General features: G+C 39.4%; 1 pseudogene; it reads left to right on the top strand.

Moving 5' to 3' along the window:
- Window positions 1–18,708, top strand: part of LOC111549961 — a 53,815-nt pseudogene that overhangs the window by 16,405 nt on the left and 18,702 nt on the right.

Here is an 18,708-nt window from a genome sequence, read left to right as displayed (position 1 = left end):
TACCCTGCCTCTGTGATGAAAAAAACAAATTCTTTTTCCTCTGCTCTCTAACCACAACAATCAACACAGAAGCCTGCTGTGACCCAATGCATGAGGATTTCTTCCTACCAACAGCAAGTGATCAATTCTGTAGCAGACACCAGCTGGGCATCCTCCAATTCAGTTCTGACTCCGCCTACCTGGAGATGGCAGTGGATCCCATAGTTGAGGGCTCAGTCCCACAAGGCTGCCCCTACCTATACACACAAGCTCCAGGTTGTTTTACCTGTGCTTCTGACCAACCCAATATAAATCAGAGACCCCATGACCTTCTCAGGTTCAATTAATTTGCTATAGCAACTAACAGCACTCAGGAATGCACACTGGTGTTCAGTTTATTATAAAGAATATTACAAGAATACAGATGAAGGGTGCACAGGATGAGGTATGGGAGAAGGAGTGCAGGGCTTCCATGCCCTCTCGTGGCGGGCCACCCTTCAGGAACCTCCAGGTGCTCAGCTATCTGGAACCTCCCTGAACCCAGTCCTTTTGGGTTTTTATGGAAACTTCATTACACAGGCGTGATTGATCAAATCATTGGTCATTGGTAATCAACTTATCTTCAGCTCCTCTCCCCTCCATAAAGGTTGCTGGGGAGGTTGAATGTCTTCAACCCTCTGATCCTGCCTTGGTCTTTACTGTGACCAGACCCATACTGAAGCCACCTAGGAGGCTGCTAGCCATCAATCAACCCACTGGCATACTAAAAGACACTTATCGCTACAGAGAGCCCAAGTATTTTAGAATATGCTTACCAGGAGACTGGGATGAAGACCAAATATACATTTCACAATATCACACTTTCCTTCTAACACTCCAAGTACCTCCATGTGCTAAAAGTGCCCTCAGCCAACAAGTCTTGAGCTGAGGCACCAAGATAGTGATGCCCATAAAATACTTTAGAATTCTTCCTTTTAAGATAGAATTCTAAAAGTTGGCATGTTCTCTTCAAGGTGATTTTCCCAATACTCTGGTTATAATCACTTAGTGTCTGATGATGTTTATATTTCTGTGTACAGATCACCAGCTTGCCTGAGTCCAGTGAGATAGAACACCCATACTAAGTTACATGAAGCAGACTTATTACTTACAGATAGGCAGCAAGGGGCAACAGAAGATGAGGTTTCATGACAAGCTGGTCTGCCAGGCTCAGGAAATCTACCTGCAGTGAATGGAGTCTCATCCGTGCATGTCCTGCTCGCACTGCAGTAGAGAACCCCAGAAATCAGTGTGCCCTGGGTTTTATGCTTCAGGGGTTACATGATATGCTAGATTAAGGCACTGAAGGTCATCCTATTTCTAGAAGAGATTGGGTGAGGGCCTGGGCTTTTCTAGCTGCTGCCTATCTGAGGGTATTGCATTCCCAGCATACTGTAAAGGTATTCTTGAAAATTACAGGTAAGAAAGAGGGGAGAATTGGGCTGATCCAAAGCTATCCGAAAAACAGTCCTGCGGGAGGTCATGGGGATTTTTCTTTTCTTTTCTTTTTCTGTTTTTTTTTTTCTTTTGAGACAGGGTCTCAATTTGTCATCCAAGCTGGAATGCAGTGGCACCATCACAGCTCACTCCCCCCTCCACCTCCAACGTTCAAGCAATCCTCCCACCATAGTCTCCCAAGTAGCTGGGACTACAGGCACATGCCACCACTGTCTAATCTTTGTATCTTTAGTAGAGGTGGGATTTTGTCAGGTTATCCAGGCTTGTTTCAAACTTCTGGACTTAAGGGATCCACTAGCCTCAGCCTCCCAAAATGCTGGGATTACAGGCTTGAGCCACCGCCCTCGGCAGGGGGTTTCTGATAATCTGTCAATGAAGTCGTTCCAAACTCTACCAACCCCCCAAAATATGTTTTTTTCCCATTTTTTTACATTTGCCCCACTTACTTATAATACCTTGAGCTATTGGCCGGGCACGGTGGCTCAAGCCTGTAATCCCAGCACTTTGGGAGGCCGAGACGGGCGGATCACAAGGTCAGGAGATCGAGACCATCCTGGCTAATATGGTGAAACCACGTCTCTACTAAGATACAAAAAACTAGCCGGGCGAGATGGCGGGCGCCTGTAGTCCCAGCTACTCGGGAGGCTGAGGCAGGAGAATGGCGTAAACCCGGGAGGCGGAGCTTGCAGTGAGCTGAGATCCAGCCACTGCACTCCAGCCTGGGCCACAGAGCAAGACTCCGTCTCCAAAAAAAAAAAAAAATACCTTGAGCTATTATGTATCATAATTCTTAAGTAATCCAAATGTTTTTAGTACTTTGGGATTATTAACCAGATCTGTTGAAAATTTCTAGTAATTAACGTATACTCTCCATTATTCTTGGTACAGACTCTTCTGTCCATTTTCATACAGAGAGCCTTCTTTATTGTGGATTAAGAAGGAAACTAGCTCCTGAGCTCCAATAATTCTATCAATGCTTCTCAAGTGTCAGGTAAGTCACATTGCTGTCACATTTTCTGTGTCAGAAATTAATCAATGTTCAATGGCCTTGAAAAAGAATGAGATTATTGACTTCACCACTGATTTAAGTAACAGGGGAAGTAAATAAAGAATGAAGTAATTATGTCTTTAATCTCTTCCATAGGCCTGAAAGACTTATTCCAGGGTGAAATATCAGACAGGAATTCTTTATTTCCAAGTTTTGAGATTTCTCAATCTAGAGACTTTAAAAATATCAGTAACAGAATTTTTCTAAACACTTTACCACATAGGATTCCCCATAATTTGTAACATATAGTTGAAAAACATCTCACTTTGTAAAAAGCAGGTACAGAGGATGTATCAAGGTGCCTTCCAGGCCAGGCGCGGTGGCTCACACCTGTAATCCCAGCACTTTGAGAGGCCAAGCCAGAAGGAGCAATTGACCTCAGGAGTTTGAGACCAGCCTGGCCAATATGGTGAAACCCCATCGCTACAAAAAATATAAAAATTAGCAGAGCATGGTGGTTGAATGCCTGTGATCCCAGCTACTTAGGAAGCTGAGGCAGGAAAATCGCTTGAACCTGGGAGGTGGAGGCTGTAGTGAGCCGAGATCGTGCCACTGCACTCCAGCCTGGGCAACAGAGCAACACCCTGTCTTTAAACAAAGCACAACAACAACAACAAAAAGAAGCAGGCCCAGCTCAGCATTCCTCAATCTGAGTGCTGTGGGACCCAAGATGTCCTTCCCCCTCTTTCCTGGTCTTTCAAGTAGATGGTAAACACTGCCTACAGCAGTCTTGACCTGGAGATTCACAGTCCACAGTGATCTGTTAAATGACTCTCCAATGGCTTCCTAAAGCACCTTGAATGAAATACAAAACCCTTATTGTAACCCCTGTGCATGGGCCGCTTCTCCCCAGGCACACAGACCTCCCTGCTATTGCTCCTACAGACCCACCCATGCTCAGGCCTCAGGTCTTTACCAGCACTTGCTGCCCCTCTGTCAGGACCACTCTTCCTCTCCTCCAGGCTCCTCTCCTCTACCAATCCCTTCCTGCAATTCAATCACAAGTCATTTCCTCACAGTCACCGTCCCTGAAAAGCCTGTATTTAGAAGCATCTCCCTTTCCTTTCCAATCTCCAATCCTTACTTTTCTTCATTGCACTTACGGTTTCCTGGCATGCTTTAGATTATTTACGTGTTTATTGGTGGTTTCCCCAAAAGAGTAGAAGAGCCATAAGGAGAGGTTCTATGTCCAGTGCCTGCAAAAGTGCCTGACAGTAGTAGGTATTCAGTAAATATTTGTTGAATTAATTAAAATGAATGAAGAAACTGCTTGGCTTTCATTGGGCAAGGTGCTGTCCATTGTTCATGATATAGGAGTTAAAAAAATATTTAGGCAGATAATGAAGGTAAAGAAGTCCTCAATAAAGTTTCCTTTTAATAAAAAGCATCCCGAAAATCATTTCTTTTCTAACAAAAAGTAGCCTGAAAAATCAAGCTGCAAGCATAGATATGCAAACTAGAGGCTTGCATAGGTAAATGCCGCAGCTGTGCCAATAGCAAAAGGCTACCTGGGGGCCAGGCATATTCAACCTGGTGGCTCCATCTTTCCTTTTCTTTGTCAACCATGTCTACAGTGAGGAACAGACAACATGGCACTGGCCAGGTAGGGAACCCATCTGCATAATAAAAGATTAGGGTGGGATGGCCAGCTTCTACACACGCTATGCAAACATCACACCTGGTCCGGCCAATCTCTCAGGCCCTATGTAAATCAGATACGGCCTCCTCAAGCTCCTCTATAAAACCCCATGCATTTCATTACAAAATCAGAAGTCCCACTTGGGAGTCCCTCTCTCTCTTTGAGAGAGAGCTATTCACTTTTCTCTTTGCCTATTAAACCTGCACTCTTAAAGCCACTTCTTGTGTGTCCACATCCTTCATTTCCTGGTGTGAGACGACAAACCTCAGGTGTTTATCCCAGATGACGACACTGCTTCACTTAAATATTTTCACTACCTTTGACAGGGAGGATATTGAGTATGTTCTCCGGAGAGAGGTCATAGTCAAGGCTGCTCAGGTGATGGCTAACAGCAGAGGAAGGGGTCATCCTGTAAACTGAGACTCAGCTACCTCATAACCCTGGGTACCCAAAGACGTTCCTCCCAAGGTCTTTTCCCTTGACATACTTGGGTCTAGTTAGGTATTACCAGGCGGCCTGTAGCCCCCAGACTGGCACGCTTGGGGATGGCCAGCTTTTTCCTGGGTGTAGCATGTGGCCATTGACTCTGATCTTCCTGACTCTGGCAAGCTCTGAATCTTCCATTTTCCTATCTACCACCCAGCCAAAGGAATCTCTTTATAGATTGGAGAAAAGCTCTCCTAGTGTTTCTGGCCATGATTCTTTGGCTAGCTACAATCAGGAATTCTGTTCTTTTTATCTCACTGTGAAAATCATCAAAATGCTCCTAAGTGCTTAGGCTTCTGGAAGATAAAAGTTGGAAAGGGAAGTATTTTACTTCCAAACTTCAGTTTTCTTCTCTGTCAAGTGCATGAAATGAGCTAATGAGCATAGAGCAAACTCTTTGACGAACTGGGATGAAGGAAAGGAGGGAAGCAAAGAGTCAGTACAGTGAGAAGAAAAGAAAGATAGATTCATAACTTGGTGAAATGTTCACCCATCTCCCAATAAGCTATAGCCAGGACAAAAATTACTTGGTGTATGGCTCTGAGTTTCTAAAGGAGGAATGGGCCGGGCGCGGTGGCTCAAGCCTGTAATCCCGGCACTTTGGGAGGCCGAGACGGGCAGATCACGAGGTCAGGAGATCGAGACCATCCTGGCTAACACGATGAAACCCCGTCTCTACTAAAAAATACAAAAAACTAGCCGGGCGAGGTGGCGGGCACCTGTAGTCCCAGCTACTTGGGAGGCTGAGGCAGGAGAATGGCGTGAACCTGGGAGGCGGAGCTTGCAGTGAGCTGAGATCCGGCCACTGCACTCCAGCCTGGGCGACAGAGCGAGACTCCATCTCAAAAAAGAAAAAAAAAAAAAAGAAAGAAAAGGAGGAATGAACTCACTTTTGACTAAGTGTTTGAACACTAAGCTTAGTGTCAAATATTGAAGCTTTGTGGTTCCAGATAACCATTTTCTTATAAAAACATTTTCCTATAGTTATATAGCTTTCTAGAAAATTGCCTCTTATTTTTGACATATTAGCTTTGTAAAGTGTAACTTTAAAAAAAGGAAATTTTTGAAAAAAGTAAACACTCTAGAATACTAAACCTTTTTGTTTTGTTTTATTGTTTTAAATCTTTAGGGTGTACTGTTTCTGTTATTGGTTTGTTCATTTGTTTCTTACTATTCTCTTAGGGATACCTTAAAAGCTGATATGGTAGCACCAGCTGTTGTTGATAAAAATTCTAGTTTAATCCAACCACTTTAAAATATACCTAACTTAAAAAAATAAACACAGAACAAAAATCTCTTGGAATTTTTAGTTTTAAAGAGATAAATAAAGGATACATAGCAAAGTATATGCAGTATCTATCCTATGTCTTTATGAATGTTTAGGAAATTTATTTGTTCATTATCATTGGTAACCATATTTAAATGAAGAATAAGACTCAAAATACAAATTAGTTAAAAAAAATTATTTGCTTCAAGAAGGATGATGGCTTTGTAGCCACTTAGGTTTGGGGATTCACTAAGATGAGAGGCATTGATCATTTTCCCATTTCTCTGCCTCTATGTTCAGCCTAGGTTATCTTAAATCTACCAAACATTGTACTTCAGATGCCTTCGTATTTTATAGCTGCCAGGACAGCTACAAAAGAACATTTTGTTAAATTTAAACTGTAGTTGCCTTTTTCTTTAATTTTCTGAAGAATTTGGTAACTATAATGTGCTTATTTCTGTGTTTTCATTTTATTCTGTCATGCTTTGGATTAAAATTCCTAAGTAACAGATAACAAAGATCTCTTCAAAAAGATAAAGGTGGCTTCTAGAACAATCAGCCCTGTTTTGTCAAGTAGGGGGAGGGCTGAGTAGAAAGGAGACCTGTGGTGATTTGGTGGGGTCTGAGCTGGGGAGACGGATTTCACAGAAAGAATCTGAAGACCTGTGTATCAGTGCAAACACCTTCAGCTCAAGGGTTGGCTTGGCTCTTTCAGAAAATGATTTGTGATCTCATTTGAAATTGTTGTTTATGATCCCAACACCTAGTCCAATTCATTCTGGCTGATAACATAAATGATTGTGTCCTGTAGATAGGAAAATCCAGCAGTTGTAATTAGCTGCAGAGCTATAACGTATCATTGGCTTTATTAATCAAATCCACAGCCATTTTCAGGTTAAAGCTTTGCTTGTATACTTGCTACCTACCACAGTTAGAAGAAGAACCTAGAAAAACACCACACCTGAATGTTGCAGTTGTTCAACAAATGTACATTTTATTCCCCCATCGAAGTTTATAAATTAGTGAATTATGGAGAAAATGAGTCTAGTTAAAAGAAAACCAGTTAAATAAACAAACAAAAAAACTATGGACAAATTAAAGTTTTCAGAGTTTAATTGAGCAAAGAGCAATTTGAGAATCAGCCAGTCACCTGAACCAGACTAGGTTCAGAGTGACTCTCGGGTTGTCACATGGTCACATAATATTTATGAGCAGAAAAAGGGAAGTGACATACAGAAAACAGAAGTGAGGTACAGAAACAGCTGGATTGGTTACAACTCAGCATTTGCTTTAATGGAACACATTTGACCAGTTGGTCATCTGTGATTGGCCGAAACTTTGTGATTACTACAGGAGAAGGTTACTGGCTGTTTACAGACCCTATGCAATTATATAATGATAACCTAACTGGTTGTAATTCATTATGTATGGAGAAATCTTTAGACTGAACTTAAAATATGAAAGGAAGCAGCTTTAAGCTAAACTTAAGTTAAATTAATTCCTCTCAATTTGAGAGGATAACTAAAACTTGAGTCATTGATGCTACCCTGTCACCATCGTAAATGGATGTGTTTTGTCTGAAATCCCCCTGGGAAATAGTAGAATAGTGGGTTTTGTAAGGTGAGAAAAAGGAAACAATATGTTTTTTAAAAAAATGGCTACTTCAGATTACGTTTTTGTAAGGGTTAGAGCAGAGGGGACTTTCTTATTATGCTGGAATCTTCTGTTTTCAGGGAAAAGCTACTGGTCTGTGTTGAGATCAATCTACGTCTTTACGGTCTCAGTTTGACTATGCAGCATTTAGCATTAATTACTCCCATTTGGTTTGGTCTGGTATGTTGGGGCTGAGTGCTAGAGTTCAGTCCAGAATAATGGATTCGCGTAATTTTGTCCAACAATTCACACCTCTTGGTCAGGTTCTCACCTGGATTAGAATGTGGCCAAAACTTAAGGCTTTAACATTACTTCCAGTTACCATCATTTTGCATTTTCAGCCTTAGCACATCCTACCTAAGTTACAGTGTTCTCACGGTTCATTCATTTCTGAGTTTTTGTTGTTCTAGTCAGAGAGAGGCCATTTGACATGCTATGAAAGATGCATAGAAACATTTAATACCTTTGAGAAAACACACTGCACTAGGGAGACTATTATGATTATCAGGGGGATAATATCACGAGTTTGGAGCATGTTCCTTAGCCAGGGTACCTATGAACCAAACCAACTAAAACCAAATACATGAAAAGATAAGTCACATGAAGAGTCTACTCATTTTAATTAAGCAGGGTATTTGTTAATCCCTTGCAACTCATTGTCTATAATATCCTCTGCATTCATTCATGTGCAAAAAAATGTTTTAGCAGCTGTGGGTTCTTCCTTGTTCGACCAGTAGGTAATCAAGAGCAATTCTACTATCTAGCACAACTTTAACTAAATAACTTAAAGAAGTTGTACAACAATAGCTTTTGCAGTAGAATATTTTATAGAGCCTTTTATGAGGGATTTCTAATCATTGCTTCATAGATATTTACAACAAATCATGGAAAAAGAACCCTAACAAATGATGATCATCCAGAACTGTGAAAGCTCCCTGGTGATATTCTCTTTACCCTATGATGTAGGTTAAGAGTGGACCAATGCTCTGTTTCTGTCTGTGGAGCAACAAAAATACCATTAACATTCCTAGCCCACCATGGGACCTTCTTCTTCCATCTATCAAAGCATAAAGTTGCTCATATATAAGATTGGCTGCAAAGTCCTCCACAAATAAAATTATACCCCATAGGTATACACCATACCTTTTTCCAGTTCCATTGTTCACAGAGGCATAGGCAGGGAAAAAATTTAAGATAGGTAAAAGGTTTATGATGGCAGAGAAATCTTGATCCATGATCCTGGGAAAGCTGTTCATGTCTAGGGTGCCATCTGCTTCTGGAAAGAAACTTCCCTGGTTAGCCTGACCTTAAGGTCTTAGATGGCTGTATAGTTCTAAGAGTCTGGAGGGCCCCTTTTGAGTTGCAAGATTATGGACCCTTGCAATGTGTGTGGCAAGGACGGTCTTTCTTTGATATCATTTCCAGAAGACTCAGTTTACGGGTTCTAGAACATGAAAGGTTTGATTATCCTCAGTCACTGGATGATGGAAAGCTTGTTGTACTTGGCGAAAATACCTTCCCACATACCCACATAAAGCATTAAAGCATTGCAGCATTTAGTCATATCAGAGTTTAGGAGTGGAAGATACATGAGGTTCTATTATTAGTATTATAAGCCTTCAAGTGACCATTTCACAAGGAACCAACCGATGTTTTCCATTGGAAGTGGATCTGATTGTATTCAGTTAGCTTTATCAAATGCTACTGTTATCTATAGCATCTTATTTAGATGCTTTACAACTTGTCAAGTGAAATGAGTGCTTCTATTGCTGGAGGTCCCTCCAGGAACACCACATGAGGGAAAACCACATTTTTCTAAAAAGCGTTTGGCTTTTAGGGGAATGGTATAGCATTCACCTTCTTGCATAGATGGGAAAGCTTCTACACAACTAGAAAATATGCACTGAAAACAGCAATTGAATGAAATCCCTTTATAAATGCTAAAATGGGCCATCAGGTGGCAGAGATATATCTGAAATTTTGATTGTCTTCCCAGGATTATGGATTTGACAAACCAAACATTAGTCACAAACCATATGATATATAAAATATATATGACATAAAATATATGACACACAGCAAAAGCCAAAATTGACAAATGGGATCTAATTAAACTAAAGAGCTTCTGCACAGCAAAAGAAACTACCATCAGAGTGAACAGGCAACCTACAGAATGGGAGAAAATTTTTGCAATCTACTCATCTGACAAAGGGCTAATTTCCAGAATCTACAAAGAACTCAAACAAATACACAAGAAAAAAACAAACAACCCCATCAAAAAGTGGGGAAAGGATATGAACAGCCATTTCTCAAAACAAGACATTCATACAGCCAACAGACACATGAAAAAATGCTCATTATCACTAGCCATCAGAGAAATGCAAATCAAAACCACAATGAGATACCATCTCATACCAGTTAGAATGGCAATCATTAAAAAATCAGGAAACAACAGGTGTTGGAGAGGATGTGGAGAAATAGGAACACTTTTACACTGTTGGTGGGATTGTAAACTAGTTCAACCATTATGGAAAACAGTATGGCGATTCCTCAAGGATCTAGAACTAGATGTACCATATGACCCAGCCATCCCACTACTGGGTATATACCCAAAGGATTATAAATTATGCTACTACAAAGACACATGCACACGTATGTTTATTGCGGCACTATTCACAATAGCAAAGACTTGGAATCAACCCAAATGTCCATCAGTGACAGACTGGATTAAGAAAATGTGGCACATATACACCATGGAATACTACGCAGCCATAAAAAAGGATGAGTTTGCGTCCTTTGTAGGGACATGGATGCAGCTGGAAACCATCATTCTTAGCAAACTATCACAAGAACAGAAAACCAAACACCGCATGTTCGCACTCATAGGTGGGAACTGAACAATGAGCTCACTTGGACTCGTAAGGGGAACATCACACAACGGGGCCGATCATGGGGAGGGGGGAGGGGGAGGGATTGCATTGGGGAGTTATACCTGATATAAATGATGAATTGATGGGTGCTGACGAGTTGATGGGTGCAGCACACCAACATGGCACATGTATACATATGTAACAAACCTGCACATTATGCACATGTACCCGAGAACTTAAAGTATAATAAAAAAAATATATATATGACACATAAATATATATTATATATAATAAATTATATATAAAATAGTTAAAACTGGATTTCAATCCTCTCAAATATCCATTTTGTTCCTCCAGCTCAGGTGTATAGCACTGTTTATTAAATGGGTTAACTTAGGTAATTTGACTTGGACCACGGAGCTTATTCAAATTGCATATCTTAATTTCAGTACTGGCTGATTTAGCATAAAAATCTAGTAAAGTATGTCCTTGATGTTCAATTAATTATTAATTATTGTCTTGATTGGGTTAGCAGTTTTATAAGCCAGTAAATCTCTTTATTAGTGTTATGGAAATACCCATTTGGAAATATTTACTCAAATAATATGATTCTCAAGTTATCAGAAGCCTGTATTCAAGAGTGCTTATCAGGTTTCTTTCCATCCTTTCCATGAAAATCCTTGAATACATAACACTCTAGGATTTCACTTGCTTATGAAAATCTAGTAAATACATCAGAAGTTAGAAAATGCAATCTAATTTAAGCAATTAACTGTGAATGAGACTTAAAATCTTCATTTTTAAAGACCCAGTTGAAAAAAATATTTGGTTATTATTGTGGCCTACAACAATAAGAACCATAATTATTGCTGATCACATATACCAAGATATATCAGAATTTTAGAAATCTCATACAATTTTGGAATACATATTAATAACATATCCAAAAAATATAATTCAAAGTTAAAAAAATTTCTTACTTGACAATGCTTCCCATATAATTTAACATATGAAATAAGCCTATTTAGTGTCTCCCTTTTGGACACTTCAGGGGTCCTTTGTAATACCTCAAAGTTAGTTTGAGGTCAAAAAGACATCATTTTACAATTTGAAGTTTGATTTTTGGAAGCTTGTCAAATATGTGAAAGGTTTAAAGCAATCAGAATAGGAACACAGATTACTGTATAAATAACAAGCATTTATTTAGCCAAAGTGATAATTAAAAGGGTTTAAAAACAAACAAAGGAAACTTTACTCTTCTAGAGGAGATTCAATTTTTCAAACAAGACAGCATGAAAGAGAATTTGTCTATCCTTCTCTCCACTCACTCTCTCTCTCTCTCTGCAGTCTACACAAAGGGTGAAAAGAATATTTTACTCTGTCTATTAATACTATGTAAAATTCTTCTTCAAAAGAGAAAAACAAATTTTACTTTTGTATCTGTGTATTATCAATACTAAATCAAATAAATCCTTATGAATAAATCCATCCAATCTCAGCCAGCTTTTGACCATAGAAGTTAAGATTTCCTTAAATCTTTTATACCTCTTACAACAATTTTTTCTATTTGTTCTTTTCCCAACTTTTTATATCTATTTAGTTTTATTTATGTCATCTTCTCTTCATTTGGAAACATCTTTAAATAACCTCTCAACTAAACAAAATAACTTTTCCTATAACAAAAACCATTATCTTTTATATTTTTAGATGAAAAATATTTTATAATTTTTAAGAAAGAAATATTTCCTCAATTTCTAAATTAACACACTTAGTAAATATTTATTAATAAATATTTAATATAAAAATATATTTATAATAAATAGTATGTATTATAAATAGTACATAATTAATGCATTTAGCAAAGTTTTTCTATACCATATAAAAATAATATGCTGAAGTACATAAACTTAAAGTTACTTTTATGTTTAATAATTAATATTTTGATATTGTAACTTAAGGTATTTTATGATTATATACTACTTAATTTAAAACAGCATGACCTTAGTATTTTAGGTTATTAAAAAATTTTTGAAACTCTGATATAGGTGCCCTCCCTTATGTCTTCCCCAGTTGTGGGTACCAAATACCCACGTGTTGCCCAGGATGACTATGAAAAGCAGAGGTCATCTGGATCCTTACATGTAGCTCAGGATAGAAGACAGAACTGTGAAGACAGTGCCTATAGGATCTAAACCCCCCCAGAATGGCCAAAAGGCAAAACTGGGCCAGGAAGGATACGGCCATATTGGGCTTGTCTCTGACTTGTAGCTGATGTCACAGGTGCTGTGGCCACACATGTCCCTAGGCCTCACTATAGCCATCTGCCTAGATTTCAGAATCTAAAGTCTCAAAACCAAAGGCATAAGATCATAAACAAGACAAGCATAAAAAATATTACGGAAGGAGCAGTTTTATACCCTTAAAACATCTATCAGAGACAATATAAACCTGTTGAATCAGTAAATACAGGCAAAAATGTCTGCATTATATTTAAAAGTAACAATTTTGAAGACATTCCTATTTTATTTTACCAACAATTTTAAAGATAGTTTTATTTACCAAATATCATCTTAGATCACATAGAAATATCACATACATATAACACTTATAAACATACAGACATACAGACAAAAGAAAACCTTACAGCTTTCATGATGATTTTTCAGTTGTCAGCTTTCAAATTTTCTTTTCCCCATTTACACTATCACTCTTGAATTTCCTGTTTCATTGTCCTAAGCAATTGTTAGCTGAGCAACCCTAAATTTGCACTTCTAAACAAATAAGTCTTAGGTAAAACAAGGTAGAAAATCTATATCTCAAAGACACAGAGCTGAAACTTCAGGCCTAAATATTGTATCATTATTTGCTCAAATTAAGAAAGGAGAGTGTAGGTAAAAGCCCAGTTAAGAAAAGATGGTCAGAAAACACATGTTAAGCAAAGATAAGACTCGTTATGTAAATTTATATCAATAGTAAGAGTTTCTAGGGGCTCAGTTCTCCCTCTCTTCAGGATGCACAAAGGCAAACACTCTTATGAATGGAGGTTTTCTTTATACATAAATTTATTTTATGAAAGGAGTAGCCAACTAAATGCCAGAAAGTGGTATTGTGGAGATTGATTGAGTTCAACAGGCAGTCTTCTTAACTCCTGTTGCTTAGAAAAACTTACTGAGTTTAGGGCAAAGCCCATTAAGCAACAGTGTTGGGGTCCGTGTGTTTCCTGAACAAAGGAATGAAGACTTGTCTTGTGTTGTCTTGTGTGTTCATTCCTTTGTTCAGGAAACACGCGGACCCCAACATTGGGCGCAGCGAGCAGGGTATTGTGGTAGGCGTGCATTGTAATTGTTGGGGCCCCAAGCCTGCGGGCCCCGACTCCCGTTTCCCGGAAGGGGCGACAACAAGTTTCCACCCTTATCAGTTTTAGAACGACATTCATTTGTCCAATGTCGACCTTTCCCACATCGTTTGCATACCTCAGAAGGTAACCTTTTTTCTTTTGAGGCAGAAGAGCCTAGTTTTTTCCTGCATTCCTTTTTAAAATGACCAGGTTTTCCACAATGATAACATACACCTTGTTTAGAACTGCCTCTTAAAGCCTTAGAAAGTGCCCCAGCAAACAATTGAGCATTATAAATGGCCCCTTCAACACCTGCACAAGCCCTAATGTATTCATCTATATCAGCTCCACCGGCCTTTAGAGGACGCAGCAATTTTTGACACTCAGGATTAGCATTCTCAAAAGCCAGAGTATCCAAAAGAATTTTAGCAGCAGGGCCTGAACCTACAGTCTTTAATACAGCATTTTGAAGACAGGCTACAAAATCTGGATACGGCTCAGTGGCTCCTTGTAAGATCTTTACAAAAGATAAAGAAGTTTTACCCGCTATTTCAACCTTAGTCCACGCTTTTATAAACAAGGCTTTAATCTGAGTGAGAGCAATATCATCTAGGCCTGCCTGAGCATTAAGAGTGGCGTATTGTCCTGAACCCGTAAGCTCCTCTTCAGTAGGTCCTGGGGGGTTTCGGATAGCATTTTTTCTAGCTTGTACTCTTGCTTCCTCCCACCACCAACTTTTTAATTGAAGCCATTGCGAACGATCAAGGACAGCCTGTCCCAACGTTTCCCAGTCAATAGGAATCATCATATATTCTGAAGAGAAGGAATCGAGAAGGCCAAGAACAAACGGTGACTGAGGTCCATAATTAGAAATTGCAGCTTTCATTTCTTTCAAAAATTTAAATTGTAGGGCTGTAAAAGTCACATTCTGGCCACCGTTTGGGAACTGAGCATTGGGGCCGAAAGCAGCCCGTGTTATTGGGAATAAATTTAATTCCTCGAAATCATCCTTTTCCTTCGATTCCTTCTTTTCTCCTACAGGAGGAAAAGGCACGGAGAAAACCTGACCTGACATAGGCAAAGAGGTTGGAGGTGGAAGCAAAGGGAAATCTTTTTCAAGGTAACAGGGAAGGCTCGTGGTGAAGAGATAGCAGAAACAGGAGCAGCGGCACCTAGCAATCAATTTTAACAACTGTTGTAACATCTCTAAAATACGCTGCAAATCAGAATTTCCTTCAGATGAAGGAGGCATTATTAGCTCTTCTTCCAATTCCTTGTCCTCAGCAACCAGGGCGTAAATATGTTTCTCTCTAGGATCATTCCTCTCTAAAGCTTCAGATGCCTCACCTCCTGTGGCAGTATCACCACGCTCTGAGTCAGTTTCAAATAACTCTAATGCCTGAGTAATGGAACTACACAAAGTCCACAAAGTCAGAGGCATCATTTGCCCTCGCTGATGAGCTCGACACAAGACTTTAACCACTTGTAACCATTCCTTTCAATTTAATTGCACTTTGGTTTGATATTGAAACCAATAACAATTTTGTTCAACACGGGCAAACAATCGCTTCAAAGTCTTATGTTCCTTAATTAACTTCTACTCCTATAGACATCAACAGTCCCTGGAGTAACCGCAAATATTCCGAGGCCAGAGAGGTGGAATTCCCCATCATTTTCCCGTGGGTCCCCCTTCTTATTTATTTACCTGCCCACGGTCTTCCCGTGCCTGCCCAGGGTGTTCCCCCTCCGGTTCCTTGCTCTCGTGGAGCCACGGACCCTGCTCGCTGGGCCAGATGTTGGGGTCCGCGTGTTTCCTGAACAAAGGAATGAACAGACAAGACAACACAAGACAAGACAAACATCATGTTTGGGCAAACACAACAGGGCAAAAAAAGCATCCTCTATGCATGGACTCAGCATAGATAGTTCTGAAAAAATAAGCAAGCCTACCTTGCTTGAGGGCCTATATTTTGTAAACATTTATTTTGCATTCTTCTAGCCTCTAGAGTGGTATACTAACTAACACAAAAACTAACAGAATTAATTTTTCTTATTGATTAGTTGTTTCAGCTTTTTATTTTACTTTCATAAAAAGCTTTTTAAGAGTGGCAACAAAAATATTGTAATTTTTTTAGAAACTTCTGCATATCAATAGATATATCTGAGTTAAACTAATTTGGGAGCCCATATCCATACTTTTTAAAGTGCACTGTTGTTCATTTGGAATGTTTTGCTGTACTTTTAAATTATCTTTAGTAGGATTTTACCAGTTCTGCAAACATTTGGTGTTTCTGGAGCCCAGTACAGGTAGATGTAGCCAAAAGGTATAGTGCTCAGTTATTCACAAATTAAGGATCCCATTCTTACATCAAATCTTAGCTTTGGCTCTCAGATCTCCTTGATCAACTTAGCCAATAATTTTTCCCTTCCTAAGCACACAAGAGAAAGAAACAAAGGGGATAAAATACAAACATTTCTGCAAACTTTTGACATCTAGAGTTTGCACCTTTCACAGTATTGCCATTTACTGTCAGTTTCCTTCTGACCCAGTCAGGCATCTCAGTGTGCAATTGGATACAGTACAGCTAATTATCAGATCCAATCTGATCCTTGGCCCGGGCTACTTTCTGTCACAACTTCTGAACCCAGTTCAAATCAAAAGTTTTCTCAAACAAATTCAGATAGCTCAAAGTACAAATTCATGGAGCTTTGGAATCCAAGAGGGGAACCTAGTTGCTGTGAGAAAGCAATGGGCACAGCGGGCCTGGCAGTTACCTGACTTGGTCATGAGGTGCTTCAGCGGTCACTGGAAATGCTACTTCATATTCCACTTCTGAAGCCATCTGTTAAAAGAAAAAGTAAAGACAAATTAAGTTTAACAGAGTTTAACTGAGCAAAGAATAATTCATGAATCAGGCAGCCCCCTCAACTAGAAGAGGTTCAGGGTGATTCTGGGATTTCCACAGGGTCAGATCATATTTATGAACAGAAAAGGGAAAGTGACGTACAGAAAATGAAAGTGAAGCATGGAAGTGAGGTACAGAAACATTCGGATTGGTTACAGCTCAGTACTTGCCTCATTTGAACACGGTTTGAATAGTTGGTCTCCTGTGATTGTGTGATTGGCTGAGACTAGGCTACTTGTCTTTTTTTTTTTTCTCTCTTTTTTGAGACAGAGTCTTGCTCTGTCACCCAGGCTGGAGTACAGTGGCACAATCTCTGCTCACTGCAAGCTCCACCTCCCAGGTTCATGCCATTCTCTTGCCTCAGCCTCCCGAGTAGCTGGGACTACAGACACCTGCCACCACGCCCGGCTAATTTTTTTGTATTTTTATTAGAGACAGGGTTTCACCATGTTAGCCAGCATGGTCTCCATCTCCTGATCTCGTGATCCACCCACCTTGGCCTCCCAAAGTACTGGGATTACAGGCGTGAGGCCCCGTGCCCAGCTCAGCTACTTGTTAAAAGAGTAGGTTATAGCCTGTTTATACATCGAGTTAGGTTACAGTTCATTATGTATGGGGAAATCTTTAGGCTAAACTTAGAATATGTAAGCAAACTGTTTTAGGTTAAACTTAATTGTACAAGTCCCATGGATGTTCTGCAAAAAAAAAAAAAAAAAAAGGATTCTATGGTCAGGTAAATAGATGGAATTGCTGAGTCAAAGGTCAGGCTTTAAGCTGTCTATTAGCATATGAGGGTTAAAAGTAGAGACCAGGGGCCAGATTATCAGGGCTCTTCTTTCTTAGCTGTAAGACCTTGGGCTATGAATTTAACCTCTCCATTTTCTTACCAGTAAGATGAGGATAATAATATCTTCTGTTTCATAGAATTAGTATATTAATACTAATTAACATACACTGCCTAGAACATAAGGACTAAATAAGTACTTGTTAAATAAATAAGGTCTCTGAGAAATTCTTCAGAAAAAAGTTTGACGTAGAGTTTTCCTGACCTACTGCTCTCCTTTCTTCCTCCCTTGCCCCCGACAATAACTTTCACTGGGATACCTATGCTTTAAAACACTCATTAAAAAATTCACTGAAGAAAATTTATTGAAATTATTTTTCTTTTTTTTTTTATTTTATGTTTTTTTTTTTTTTAGAGACAGGGTCTCACTATATCGGCCAGGCTGGTTTCACACTCTTGGCCTCAAGCATTCTCCCATCGTAGCCTCCTGAGTGGCTGGGATCACATGCATGAGCCACAATGCCCAGCTTGAATTCACTCTTAATAAAGGATTACAAAAAAAGTTTAAAAGGGATCTCCATTGTACATTTCAATCATAACTCTAAAAGGCTCAGAAATTAAAAGAGAAAATTCCAGAATATATCAAGGAAAAAAGTTGCCAGTTAATGAAGTGCATGTAATGCCATTGATTTTTATCTGGGTCTCACTAAGAGGAATTATAATAATAGCATTTAGCATGTGCTGAGTGTGTCTGTACACCAGACACTCACCCAGCCTATTGAGAAGCCATTTCTGAATCTTAACAACAATTTCAAGAAGTAAATACTGTGGTTTACCCCTACTTTTTAGAGACTGAGGTTTAAAGAGTCTGTGTTTCTTGCGCAAGGTCACCTAGCTAGAAATTGGTTGCTATGGTTTGAATGTCTGCTCCAAAATTCATGCTGAAATTGAGTTACCATTGTAATAGTGTTGAGAGGTGGAAGCTTTAAGAGGTGGCTGGACCACCAGGGCTCTGTCCCCATGAGTGGGATTACTACCATTGAAAAAGGGCAAGTTTGGTCCCTTTTTTCTCTTGCCCTTCTGCCTTCTGCCATGGGATGACACAGCAAGAAAGTCCTTGACATATGCTGGTTTTTTGACCTTGAACTTCACAGTGTGCAGAACTATAAGCCAATAAATTTCTGTGCATTATAAATTACCTAGTCTGTGATATTTTGTTGTAATAGCAAAAAACAAACAAAA

Source organism: Piliocolobus tephrosceles, chromosome 9, assembly GCF_002776525.5.
Source record: "Piliocolobus tephrosceles isolate RC106 chromosome 9, ASM277652v3, whole genome shotgun sequence".
NCBI classification, from domain to species: domain Eukaryota; kingdom Metazoa; phylum Chordata; class Mammalia; order Primates; family Cercopithecidae; genus Piliocolobus; species Piliocolobus tephrosceles.
The sequence above is the reverse complement of the archived record's forward strand: the minus strand, read 5'-3'. Positions and strand labels throughout refer to the sequence as shown.